At 37.2% G+C, this 14237-nt stretch overlaps 1 long non-coding RNA gene across 3 annotated transcripts in view; it reads left to right on the top strand.

Moving 5' to 3' along the window:
• The first annotated feature begins 9 nt into the window (after window positions 1–9).
• Window positions 10–14237, top strand: part of LOC111926283 (uncharacterized) — a 66924-nt gene continuing 52696 nt past the window's right edge. For 2 of the 3 annotated variants that reach the window (XR_015284517.1, XR_002862828.2), the window contains exon 1: window positions 10–156. This is a non-coding gene — a long non-coding RNA (uncharacterized LOC111926283). Of the gene's footprint in view, window positions 157–10538; window positions 10582–14237 lie in introns of all 3 variants that reach the window. The other variant, XR_015284518.1, reaches the window with a different exon arrangement.

The following is a 14237-nucleotide window of genomic DNA, read 5'->3' as shown; positions in this document are numbered from 1 at the left end:
CCACCTGCTGGCGGCTCCGCTGCCGCCGGCCCGGCCCGGCCCGGCCCGGCCCTGTCCGGGCCCGAAACCGGCCCTGCTCTCCCTTCCTCCTGCTCGGAAACGACCGTCAGCGACCGCTTCCCACTGAATGCCTTCCCACACCGTGACAGACAGACAGTGTAAGGCGTTTTGTCTCGGCCGAGGGATGGAGAGATGGAGTATTTATTTTCTCGGTCGCGGAAGTTTGCAGAGCTGAACGTTGCCCCAACATCCCCAACATCTGTTTCTTGTATTCAAGTCAACTAAACTGGAAGAACTTGGCGTGGCTCTGAATAACGCGACAGTCCTGCTGTGCTAATCCGCCGGACAAATGTTAAATATACATTTCTCCTCAAATTCCAAGTCGAGTAAATTGCATTTGAGCTTCCTCTCCTCAGATTCCAAGTTGGGTAAATTCCATTTTAGCTGCCTAATTTTCCATAGCTATTCTCTAATAACAAGTATTGTTTTGTAGAAGCAGCAGGGAAGAACAGATGCTGTGTTTTTTCCTAGAAATAAATGCATTTTTTCTCGCAGAGGCAAATTACTTAAAAAAAAAAAAATCACATCGGCCTCAACTATTTGTTCTGGTAAGTGATCCTAAGACACGGTAGAATGAGGTACAGATTTTGTTCCCAAAGCAGAAATTCTAAGCTGAATTATTTGGAAAATGTCTTAGGGACAAATGCACTTTTTTCTGATTTCAGTCGAGAGGATTCTAAGGCAAGAGAGATACTTTATGCATCATTTCAAATGGGAGCCAGACCAGACCTAACCTTTCTTTCTCTTGAGTTCCTTTTGTTTTCATGCTGCCAGGCTCCTCAAATCCTAGTTATTATTATGCTTATATCAACCAATCAGTTAAGAAAGTTCTTCTGTCGGTCTTGATCACCTTTCTCAGCTCTCATTGCTGCATTTTGAGATGTTAGGAACCCCTGGGGAAACACAGTACCTGTGCATGTTACCACTAATTGACTTCCACATTGCTGTCTAGTGGTGCTGCCTACTCTTATGTGTAAGGACTGCATGAATGGATTGTTATTAACTCTCCTCCTAGCCAATATAGGCAGGAGATCTAAATAAAACTCAAATATTTAAATCCACTTGGGTAATTTGGGTTGCAGACTCTCGATGTAAGTTCCCAAAACACATCTTTGCAATACTTATTTCCCATTTATTTACCATCCTTCTTCTCTGGACCTTAATGATGCAAGACAAACCATTGATCTGATTTGTACAGTGCTAAAACATAGCCATTGTTTTCAATTATTTTTCACGTTTTACTCTCTAATAATTTATTTTTTTTATGCTTAGTTATGCTAATTAGGATAAAGACCTCTAGTTGTAAGCTGTATTTTTCTTTCACAGTGTTTGAAATTTATTTAGTGTAGGCTGTGACAATCCATGTGTTTATAAATTAATGGGGTATAATCTAAATGGTCTAGCCAGCAGAGAATAAAACAATAATGGTAGGTATTTTTTTGAATTAAATTTTAGTGGGAAAAAAATTCCTGTAAGTACAGAATGGAATTTGCATAACTAACAATTAATTAAGTAGGGTAGCAAACAAAATACTGAAAAGATGTTTAAATAACACATCCCTTTCATTAGACTTTCAAAATTGTTCTTAGTCACATAAAGATGAACAATTCTTTCAGCTATTGTCCCAAAAATATATCAATGAAGCTAGTTCTTATCAAAATTTAAGTGATATTTGCATACAAAAAGATATTTCCTGCTCAGGAAAATGTTGGATCCAGTAATGAACATACAAAATTGTAGAAAGTTTGATAACAGAGACAATTACATATGAATAATTGTAAGTCAGTATTATGCATTTTTGTAGTGTCCTTAGCCAAGGTAAAGAGGTTTGCTGAGGTAACTGTATTGCTGCATAGGTGTATGCAATTCTAAGTTGTATTTAGAGCTAAGACTTACATTTATACAAAGCCATGAAGATCCGCCTAGAATTTGCTTGAAACAAGAGTTCGTGTCCATCATTTAAGATGGAAATGACTCTCCATCATTTAAGATAAAGAATCATAACAAAAGTCAGAACATTCTAGCAAATACACCTCTGTTATAATTTTGAATATGGAATCAGGCTTTGCAGACTTGCCCTGAAATGCTTTGTTTCCAGTTACGTGAGATCCTACAAAAGCTGGAGATGTCTGTAGCTCTCCTAAACTCACCAGTATCATGGATCATAATGTATGCACTTTAAAGACAAGTAATCAGGGTGAAATGCAAAGAATGAAAGATAAACACAGGGACAAAATGTGTCAATTCTGCTCACGCAGCGAATCATTAGATCAAGTATGTTCATTTAACCTCACACTCTTTGATCTGCATCTTAAAAATAGCCGTGGAGGCCTGGTCTCTCTACAAGAAAAGAATAAAATAAATTAAACAAAGTTTTTGAAATTATTTAGTTTGTAGTCTCCCCAGATTTTTAAATCTCAGACATTTTGTGCCTCTCCATGTGGTGCCAGTGGCTACAGCTTTCATTTCCATCAGTACATCTCTCCTTGTACATGGGACTGGCTTTTTTCTTTATATATACTTTGAAGTCCAAGTGTCCCTGAATGAGACTTCAAAGTGTTACTGTGCCAAGTGGGTTAGGCTGGGTTGCACATTTGCTGGGAGTGATGGAAGGCTGCCCAGTGATGCTCACGATACTGGGAGAAAGCCTTCAGCAATCTGCCTAAAGAAAAGCTGCAGGATGCATCTTCAAACATTGCAGGACTTCTCTTAAGGTAACAGGTAAAATCTTTTCAGGAGGAAAAGCGGAAATCAGCTCATGAATCTTGGGTCATTGAGGATACCAATGGAGGTGACAAAAGAACTCAATTTTCCCCATTTAACCAGTCTTGTATTTGTTAAATACGCAGCAGAAAACAAATATTAAACCCCCAGCATGACAAAATGCTTTATCATGTTTTTCACATCACAACATAGTGCAGTATTATACAAAGCTAAAACATGCTTACATGGATTATCTTTGTTTTATCTTTTTTCATAGGTTTTTTTTTTTTCCTTTTTTTCTTTTTTCTTAAAACGGAAACAGTTCACTCCCCCTCCTGTCCCCCCCACCATTAAAGAAAGAAACCCCAGCTCTGTCATGACTTTTTGATTTCCAGGTGATCTGTGACATTTGACAGAGCACTGTAAGAAAAGGCCAGAAAGCAGGCAGGGATTAATGACACTTTTGCCAAGTGATGAATTCTGCGGTCCTGGAAATCTGGCATTTTGCATTCCGTCAAGATCAGAGCCGTTTTTAAGCTGTTTAAGTTGTGATTATTTTCTCACATCTGTTTCCTTGAAAACTAATTGTAGATCTGAAGTTGCCTTTTTTAAATAATTCATAAAAACATAAATCCAAAGGAGAGTGGCAAAGGTATACAGAAACCCAGTGAAGTACAAAGAAAAGGGTCAAGTCAGCTGTAGTTATCTGAGCACTTCTCTGACTCCTGAAGTACTTAATTAGGCCCGTCTGACTGTTTGGCCCTGGGTTGATTTTTTCTTTCAAGAGAGCTGTTGACCTGATGGTATATTAAAACACACTCAGCTGTAGCTTCAAAATGGTTACAGAAAACATTTGTAAATGCTGCTGTTTTGGCAATAGGGAAAAAAATGTAGGCTAGCTAGTGACATTCATGCATTTATAATTTATTTTTTTTCATGTTACTGAATAGCCTTTTAGCTCTACCAATTACACAGATCAGCTAGACAACATCATTTAATGTAGGCAACAAAATGCCCAGAAGATCCTTATCTATGAAAACAAGAGCTTCCCCAAGTTTTGGAGGGTCTCCCAACCAGGCAATTAATTGAACTAATTCAAACAAGCCTGTATAAAGTTTATAGCTTCTGGAATTATTGCTGAGCTTACAGAAGCATTTTAAAGATTACATCCTCAAAACTTTTAGATCAATTATTTTACAGTAGTAGTAGATCTCTTGTTTTAAAATGCCTCTTTGTGCTGATCCATCATTTTTCCTAATATAGGCTATTTTTGCAGAACTAATTAGTAACTTATGCCCTGGAGAAAATTCTGTCTGTTGGTTTGTCCTCTTCTTAGAAAAGAGAATTTTTATACTTTTATTCATTGGAAGAAAATCCCCTTCTGTGAAGATGGAAGAAATTAAAAAGAAGAATTAAAAAGAGAAAAAAAATCCCCAAACCTAAAAAACAACCCAGACTCAACAGAGCTGTAGCCACAGCTGTTTTCAGAGGGAAAAGGGTTTTATCTTTTGCTTATTTGCCAGTCCAAGGCTTTCCCACTAAGAGCTGTTCAAATGAGCAATCCTGTGATTACTAACACCCTTCTCTTAATAATTTGGATGTGACTTTTCCCTTCTTCCCCACAGCATGGTACCAAGCAGGCTCCCGTTTTATATTTTGTTGTTGAAAGGGAGGCTGTCAGGGTTGACATTCTGAAATATCCATCTGGCTCCTTAAATGCTATCATGTCTCTTTTGTTTTCCCAAGTCTCCGATGAGAAGATGTTTGTCACTTAATTGCTGCTGAGGATCACAGATGATGGTTTATAGGTTTAGGCAAATTGCAGGCAGCACTTTGTTAACAAACGGTAGAGCACAATGGTACTTCATAATTATCCTATAGAGCTCAATTGGCCCTTAACGGCACCTGCATGTACAGCATCAGGGAGCCTTGTTTCAACACAAAAGCTCCTTCTTGTTAATTAACCTGTGTGCACTTGTTACAAATGAAACCTATTTGTTTCCACTTAATATATTTGCAGCTAGTTTAAATATTCATTTATTATTATGCTTGTTAAGTGAGGAGTGGAGAAAAATAGTTTGGATCACTTTCATTAGTATGCATTGAGCTTAAAAGAGGTAGCAAATAGACCAATATGTCAAGTGTGTTCCTTTGTGCTTTCCTTCTTCCTGCTTTGTAGGTCCCCAAATTAGGCTAACAAAGATGTATATCCATTGCTGATTGAAATAATACAAAAGGAATGAAAAGTATAGGAGCCTCTGTGAAAAAATCAACAATTTCTCTGAAAGAGGCTTTGTACCAAATGACAAATGCAACTCATTCTAGCTGAAAAATGCCTTTAATGGCACATTTTATGTGTATGTACACATACAGTTTTTATTTGTGTGTGAAAAGCTGTGAAATAAAACTGGATCCAGTGTATTTGACTGTTAAGTCTTTATTCATGCAGTTCTAGCACAGATGCCCTTTAATCTTTAACCAAAGATTAATTCTTCTATATTATCCTTATCAGCAAAGCAACCTTTTCTTTTTAACTGATAGAAATTAGAGAGAAGCTGATAAAAACAGTCGTGTGCTTAATAGAGACTATAAGTACTTATAAAAGACCATTAATTCAACTGTATAAATAGATTAATAAACAGTGATTGTTATTGCTACCTTGCATTTTTATATAGAATATGTCAAATGCTTTTATTCCTGTTACTGGCAAAACAAATAAATTGATTGTGATTATTTGTTTCTGTTTTTGAGCAGCTTTGTGGTCTGAAGATTTTCAATGATTTTTCAATGTGAGTAGTCACACAAATAGTACAGACTGCAGAGGAGGTGCAGCTGAGCACCTCAGTCAGGAAAAGCTTAAGTTTCCTCCTTCTTTTTGCTTGACTTTTTAAAGTTATTTCTAAAGGATATTATTACAAGAGAATCTTATGCAATACAGCAGAGTTCCTTCTGACACGAAGCACAAAGGACAGTCATCATTTCTTGATTAACCAGTCTGAATCCTGAATATTCCTGTTTCCTTCTGAGTAATTTCCACTATCAGCACTGATAGTAGAATCAAGTCGAGAGAATTGAAATTTCCCTTTGCATGTCAGTATCAGCAGATAAACATATTAAAGTTAGGTGGAGGAGGGAGGAGCAAAATTTTGGCTGCAAATTATTTCTTGTAACAGCACAATGAGCAATATCAAAAATACACTTATATATTGATGTGAGATGTGTTCTAACAGCTGCTGATCTATTTCTGTGATACTTCTGTTTAAAATTAGTTGAATAATGCATTTTAGAATAGGCTAGTACTGCCTCTTATCTAGAGCAGTATATCTAATTTCTATCAGTTCATCATGATCATGTATTCTGGCCATTTTATTCAAAATTTCAACTTGACAAGGGGAATTATTAACACAGAGAAAATTATAAGTTACGTGTATGCTGCACTTACTAGAGATAGGAGTCAGTGCAGCTCAATAGTGCAACACCTAAATGGGGAAAGGAAAACTATAAATTTAGTTTTGTATGTGTGTGTGTGTTTGTGCATAGTCATTTTATATATGTGTTTATATTTTAATTTGTTTAGAAGGGAACTCAGTATTTATATGACAGGTTGAGGATCAAAATGGTATAAATACTCTATAATCACAGAATAAGCATGAGGGATTTTGTAGCAGAGGAAGCTTCAGCATATCATTCTCTGAAACATATTGTTTTTTCCCATAGTGAGAATATATTTAAGATTCAAATGTTATTATTCTCTTCTTTTAACCATGGCTTCAGTGCTGAGGTTCCCAATATGTAAATGCAGAAAAGGCCCCTGTGATGCACATGTATCTTGTAGGCTATAGATGGCACTAAATCAGCAGCCACTTTTGGTTATTATTGATTTGCAATGGATTTCAATAGTTGTTTAGAAGTGAAGGTGCTTATCAGGTCAATGAACATTCAAAGCCCTAATGAACTCTCATTAAAACATCTTTCATTTTCCAGGGCCCCCAAATCATTGCAAGTCTCCAGCATGACTTCTTCACTTATTTCCAAAGCAGTTGGGAAACCAAGGCATTATTTTTGCTGCTTCTGTGTTTTTGTGATATTCTTGTATCTCCTGGCAATTTGTAGAGTTACAAAAGCATGCAAGATGCCGCTGCTACCAGCTTATATGGCATCTGTTCCTCTCAGCTCCACAACAGAATCTGAGAGAAGCAAAACAGCACAACTTTCAGCAGTTAAAAGTGTGTCTACTGCTGTTACAGCAAGCTGCATTTTAGACTCTTTTCATCTCTCCAAAATGCATCCAGCTAGTGAGAGCTTTCTCAGTCCCTCTTTAGATATACTTTTGCACAGTCCCTAGACTAGATCACTGGGCTACAACCCTCTGTTTTTCACCTGTGAAAAAGCAGCAAATCCAGCTGTACTTCGCTCCTGCAAGGTTGCTTCTTCAAAACAGGGCATTATTTATTCATTGCAGAGTACACAGCTTTCTGAGAAGGGAGATAAAACAGTGTGAGGCCTATTTCTGAATCTTGCTTATTCCTGGGAGTTTTGTTGACTTTTTCTTTCATAGTGGACACCCCTTTCCTTGCCTAGGAGATACAGGCAGTTGCAGTGTCCCCTACTTTCATTACCTCCCTGATGCATTTTGTTATAAACACTTCCTTCTTTAGCCAGGGATTTATTTTTTTTCTAAACAATTTGGTTTTCTTTTTCTCTGAAGCTTTGGTCAGGCAAAACACACCTGTTAGCCTGGTTGGAGACAAGCAGGTGCCTGTCTTGCAGTTAATATCTCCCTGCCTTCTTCGTTGTTACTTGGTTTTTCTCTGGAGATAGATCATCTTTGCTGTTGTTTTGTTTCTAGCTTGCTTTTACCCTAGAAGCCTCTTTGATTTAATTCTCTATAGTCAGATGGAATAACACTAAGTTAGAAAATGTAGGTACCTACTGCATACAGAGAAAATAATACTTCTATCTCCCTCATTAATCTCAGAGGAGTTTATGACTCAGAAGATAAAAGAAGTGGAAAGCACTTACAATAAACTGTGTTCCAGAAGGGGATTGCAAGGCAGATTTTTTGCTAAAATGAGGGCCTGCTGTCCCCTACATAGGTCACTAGTATGTATTCCACTACCAGGGGGGCATGTGAGTCTTCATCTCTCTCTTGCTTCTGATTCTTCTGTCCATAGCAAGTTGTTTTCTACAGTGATGACTGGTATTTTGCTCACCTGCATGTTGTGATTTCACACCTTCAGCATGTGCAGCTGTTTACATCATGTTCACTGCTATAATCAGTGATAAAACCTTTCTAGGTGTCTGCCACACCAATCCCAACATGTCCACAGTCTCATGTGTGCTTCCTCTGTCCACCAGCCTTGTTTTCACATTAGGAATGATATGTACTGCACTGTCTGTTTTAAGCATTTTCTAGCCTGTAAGGGCTGCCCAGCTGACACTGACCAAGGAGGAATCTCTTGACAGGTGGTGATGCAGTATGAGTCATTGAGAGGCTGGAAGAGAGCTAAAATGCTGCATATCCTGTTATGTACCAGCTTATTTTATGACATGCACAGCCCCTATTCTTTTTTGTTGCTGCATCTCCCATAAGAGCACACACCACTGAACTGTGCAGTCACTGAGGTTAGAATTTGAGTGGGCACTGGGAAGTGTGCTCTACCTTCTTGCAGAACTTCTTGGAGTCACTAGATGCTGGATGGAACAGTGCCCCTTAGATTTTCTTCTGCTACCCAACAAGCACACAAACAATTGTATTACTAAAATTGACATCTCACTCTGCTCCAGATGGACTTTCTTTACTCTAATGCAGGTCTTGGCTCTTAAAATCTTTATATGTTCTGTTGGTATGGGGATGCCCATACACACACAATATGTACTGATAAAAGCGAGTGCTTCCAGAGCTGGATTCACTGCTGGTGATCTTTCCCATAGTATAGAATTAATTTTGGAAATGTAAAATTCAGATATATAAGAGCTTTAAGTGAAATCCATAGAGCTGTTTTCTGAATTTAAACCCCTCCAAAGTACCTGAACAACGTAAGGTATTTCATGTCAACAGTGTGTTCAGAACAAAAACCTCCAGATCCATTTTGCAGGGGATCACACTTCTCTGGCTGGCTAAACTGAAACATGTAGAAGAGAAATATGTTTTATGTCCCAAAAGCTCAAGGCCCTACTCAATGAAGAGCCAACATCACCCTGAACTCGTAAGATAACTGCATGATATCACATTCAAAAATCAGTCTTTCTTGTAAAATGTCTTCACAGTGCAGGATTCCTGTTCAGTTGCTAGAAGACCCACTTTAAAGAAGATGAGGATTTAATTCCCCTTTCACTGGCAGAGGTTCAAACCCACCGTTCCCACCTCTCAAGGGACACCCTAATCAATGAGCAACCATCTGTTCAGGGTAAGCAGAGGAGGGCTTTCTCCACTTCCCTTCCTGGTGTCTTCCCACTACAGTGGAAGAGGATGTCATGACTAATCGGGCTCAGTAGCTAAATCACCCACCTGAGAACAGGGGAGACTCTGGTTCCTCCTCCTGGTTCAAAGGCTGCTTCTGAAGTAAGCAAGATGCACTTCATGTGAATCCATTCCTACACTTTAGGTACTTGAAGAGCTGTAAGCAGAGTGAAGTCTGGGTGAACACCCACAGATCCATATTTATGCATGCAAGGGTGTTAATTTAATGTCTGTATATATATATATATATATATATATATATATATATATATATATATATACCCTTGAATTTTTTTACATATAGTAATTATGACAATAGACCACTAGACAATAATCCTATTAAAAATCACAGTAAAAAGATTTGTGAGAAAAAAAGCTATCTGTTTTTTAAGACATCACTTTTTCACAGAAGAAAAAAAAAGAGAAAATATCAGGTTTTGATTACTAAAAACAGGAACAAGATCTTGTTTTTCAGTTGACATTACAAAAAAAAAATCTGAATATTTTGAAAAAAGTAAATAAAAGTATATATTTTTAGGGAAAAATGTACATGGGTGCAGATTATATTTTTGTTAGAAATGGCATTACTCATTGAAGGTAAGGTAATGTAATTAAATTAGCTGTGGTGTATCTTAGGAGAAGATAGAAAATGTGACATACTGAAAGCTGGGACATGGTTTTCTTTGCGAGAGACAGCTGCTGTGTTGTTGTTTTGCCTATAAAGTGCCATAGATAAAACACTGGGAGTTGGACAGAATAGGCTTTAAGCCATGATATGTGACTCACTATTGTGTAATTTGGTAATTTCCCCTACCCCCCCACCCACAAAACACAAGAGGTGAAACACTTTTGTAAGAATTTTGAAACAATTATATATATTACAATTGAGGGAAGTGGTTCTAACTTTTCTAGTGTCTCTTGGTGATCACATACCTCATTTCTGTTTATTAACCTACCATAATGAGGTTTTGTTAACCCTTTGTACTGCTGAGTACCATGACTTTTTACATATCAGCTTGGACTGTCACATGGTTGACTTAGCACCACTGAACACTTCACAACCACAGATTCATTTTCCTCAATTTGTTAAGTGGCTAATTATAAAGGTTCACAAAAGAACTGACACAAGGGAAGGAGACAGCCACACTTCTGTCAGCAGCCCCATGAGGCCTGTACAAGTGTCACTTGTAAAACAGAGCACAAATTAAACAATGGCTATAATAAGATCTAGGGGCTGGTTGATAATGAAAGAAAACTTCCTGTGTAGATGCAAAACAGACACTAAATGGGTTGTTTTTATGTTTGACAACAGGGCCCTTATGTAACTCTTCATGAATTCCAAGTCTGCCGTTAAGGTAATGCTCTTGGACTAGACTAGATGGTAACAAGCTAAATAAAATGACTGCTATTTTTTTTTGTGTCTGTGACTGTGATTTCCAATTTAATTTCCATACCGTAGTATATCACTAAGATTTTTTTTTTTTTTTAAAGCAGAGTGCAGCACATGAACTCTTTCCCAAATAAGTAGATATTTAAGAATTTGTTAGCAGATACAACTGCAAAATGAACAGTGCTGTATTTTAAGAACAAATGCAATCAATGCGTTAACAAATCATTCACTCTATCTACACTCATAAGCTCCTTATTACAAATAGCTGAATTTAACCTAAAGTATAAATTAAAGCAGCAACCTTTTCCACAACTGCAAGATTTCTATACAGTAAATTTGACTTTATTTTGTTGGTTTAGTATTTAATGAAATGGAATGAAAGTCTTTTTGTGCATGTGCTGTTTCTGCCTTCCACACTATAATACTGCTACTCTCTATGCATAGTGTTTGCATCATTATGTAAGACATTTGCAAATATGGTATGGTGTGTTTGCCTATGGGAAAACCCTCTCTTCTAATGTATTCATGAAAGATAAATTAACAGTGCTTTAGGTATGATAGAGAGATTCATAGCATAGTCTATTATAATGCTGATATTAAAAAGCAAGCTCATCATTTAATAAGAAAAATGTTAATCTTTCACAATCATGGCAGTATGTTTTATTTCTGAGAGTGTCTTCCCTCCACTATTGTCTTTTTATCAGTTATAATTTTAGTTTACCATTTGTATTAGGCTGATATCTAGATAATAGTCAGGACAGCATTGTGCTGACACTGTACAATGACTGCATCCCTACCAGAAATATCTTCGTTTCTATTTTCTTTTTTCTTCTGAGTTTCTTTCTTCCCTTGATCTTCCCCTTTTTTTCACAGTATAGACCCCAAGCATATCTCCTCCAGGATGCTGATACGATGCCTTTTCCAGTCTCAATTTAAAAAACAAAAACAAAAAAAAACAAACCCACGACAACAGGTATGAAGCAATTTTCTGCAGGATGATGCAGTTCCTGATTTTCCGCAGATGCCTGATTTTCAGGTGACAAAATATAGGCATTCTCTGGCCACCTGGTCAGAAACGCTAGAAACTTGCCTGCGGGAAGCTGTGTGCCACAGTTACATCCTGCATTTATGCTTCTCTGGCAGAGACTCTGGCAGATACACTGATTTCCTTGGCTCTGTCTGTGCTCTTGTATCAGCTGAGGTCTCAAAGTTTCACTGTAGCCCAGACTACCCAGATGTCACCAGCAGCTTGATTCCTGTGCCCACCCTAGTCCAGAGCAAGCCAACTGCCCTCTCCAGAAAGGATGCCGAGACACAAGCTCCCAAATCTTACATTCAAAAACCCAGAAGCCATTTGTTTCATCTACTTCATTCTGAAGAGTAGAAACCCAAAACAGCAGAGCTATCAAACTACAGCTTTTGCATTTCATGGAGACATACAGTGGAATAAAGGAAAAAGACTACAAAGGAGGATTATACTGGGCAAGAACAAACAGAAATTGAAGAAACTGAATCCTTTGTCTGTCCTTAGTTATGTAGGGTTCCTATCTATTTATCTTCCTTTTTCCATATGTATCTCGCTGCCACCTTCTGAATGTTTGCTTGTACCACTATATCTCTATATCCATTCTGTCTCATACCAGCTCTCCAAATTTCTCATTCAGTTATTTTCAGTTTCATGTTATCTGCACCAATTTCCTACATGTAATCCCCCGGGTTATGTACAACAGTCAGCAAGAACATCCTCTGTGGAAGTACCCTGCAGTTAAATAGATTTTCTTATTGAAACAGAAAGAATTAGCAGAAACTGCTGGTATCCATATTTTTGTCATTAGTAGATTTGGACTCACAATGTGTATCTGAGGAGAGAACCAGATTCAGGACCCTTACAAGTATAGTCAGAGCAAAGTGTTTCACCACACATGCTTTGGAGTCAGCATGTGGAAGGACCTAAGTGTTCTCATAGCACAAGTGGGTTATTATACATCCTGACCTAGGAAGTGTACTAACACACTTTCTCAATTCAAAAATGTTTGAATCATGAAGAACTTCAGCTTTTTTTTTTTTTTCTGAGATCCTGAACACCTTTGCAAGTGTGTTTTCTTCCTTATGACTGTTGTTTCAGAAAAGCGTGTTTCATCATGCTTCATAAACACATTGGCCCAAACATAATAGTTAAGAAAATACAGAAAGGCATAGCAAAGAGTCATCATTGATTTTTTTCATCTTCATATTGTACCTGTTTCTCCCTGTCTTCTGCTGGTTCCTTTTGCTGAAGTGTCTCAGCCACATCATTCTCCTGCCAGTAACAATCCTGAGTAATAAAAGTAGAAAATTCCTAGAGTTTGCCTTTTGGCTCCTCATCCTGTCACCTTTTCTGATGTCATACTGATGACTTTTTGGACTCATTTTGTAAACCTTCCTCTCTTGCCAAAGAAGGATACAGTGTCAAAAATCTATGCAACGTAATGTGTGACTCTGATTTTTAAGGATCCAAGTTATCTTAACTCCTTCTAGAGCATGCTTTAAAGTGAAGGTCATCTTTCCTTTAGAAGTCAAGGTCAGCATGATATCTCAGCCTGGGTTTACATATAGCTAACAAAGTCTTAAATCTTTGGGTACACGGAAGGTTTTTCACCTGATGCTTGTCAAATATTGAAAGAGCTTTTTGAAATAATGGAATTACTGCCATAACCTAGTGTGGCAATTTTTCTTTTTATGCTAGGGCAAAAAGGGTTTAAGGAAAGTAGGATGATAGCAAGTCTTGATTAAAAACCTACACTAAAAAGATTTCCAGATTTATTCTGCAAATTAAAGTAACAATCAGTATATTTTTGACAGAAAATGGCACTAACCCTCAGCTTCCAATTTTTCAAGATAGATTAGTAATAACTGGAATTTTTAATGAAATGTATAGCTGGATAAGTGTAGACTGCATGTAAATATAGAGGCCTGATTTGTGCAATTAAAATGCTAGTTAGAGGAAGGACAAATTTTTTATTATATAGAAAAGCCTATATGATAAAATCAATGTTCTGCTTTAAAAAAAAATCTTTGAATATGATTTGGCATATAAACTGAACTCCAGTGAGACTAAGAGGATCGCTGTACAGAACTGCTGGTGGAAGCACCTGGCATTCCACAGCTATCAAAGGAAGAAATTCATAGACAACCTCACTATCACAGTTTCATAAGCACGTGATACATAAAACAGTTTCATTTCTGCCCAACCATTTATAATTGTGGTCACTTGCATGATCATCAACATGCATGATCACTCTAAATGGATACACAAATAATTGCAATCACTTCTGCACATTGTCCTGAACCTTTATAACATTAGGAATTGGGACTATGTGTTTTTTGTCTAAGTGAATGTTCACTGCCCTAAGTTACGTGAATTTATTTCAGCTTTGTATTTACATTCAAAATAAATGAATTTGCATTTTTAAAAGGTAAAATATTCACCATCCAAATTAATAATGCTTTCATTAAAAATATATTCTAAATATTCTCTGGGTAACATTTGAATTTGAAGCCATCATTAGTGGATTCATTTCAGCTCGGAGTCTTTTTTTTTTGTAATGTCTATCCTATTCATTTTAAATTTTGAGCATAAAA

Source organism: Cyanistes caeruleus, chromosome 3 (assembly GCF_971803275.1).
Source record: "Cyanistes caeruleus chromosome 3, bCyaCae1.hap1.1, whole genome shotgun sequence".
NCBI classification, from domain to species: Eukaryota; Metazoa; Chordata; class Aves; order Passeriformes; family Paridae; genus Cyanistes; species Cyanistes caeruleus.
This window is presented reverse-complemented; position numbering and strand designations above follow the sequence as displayed.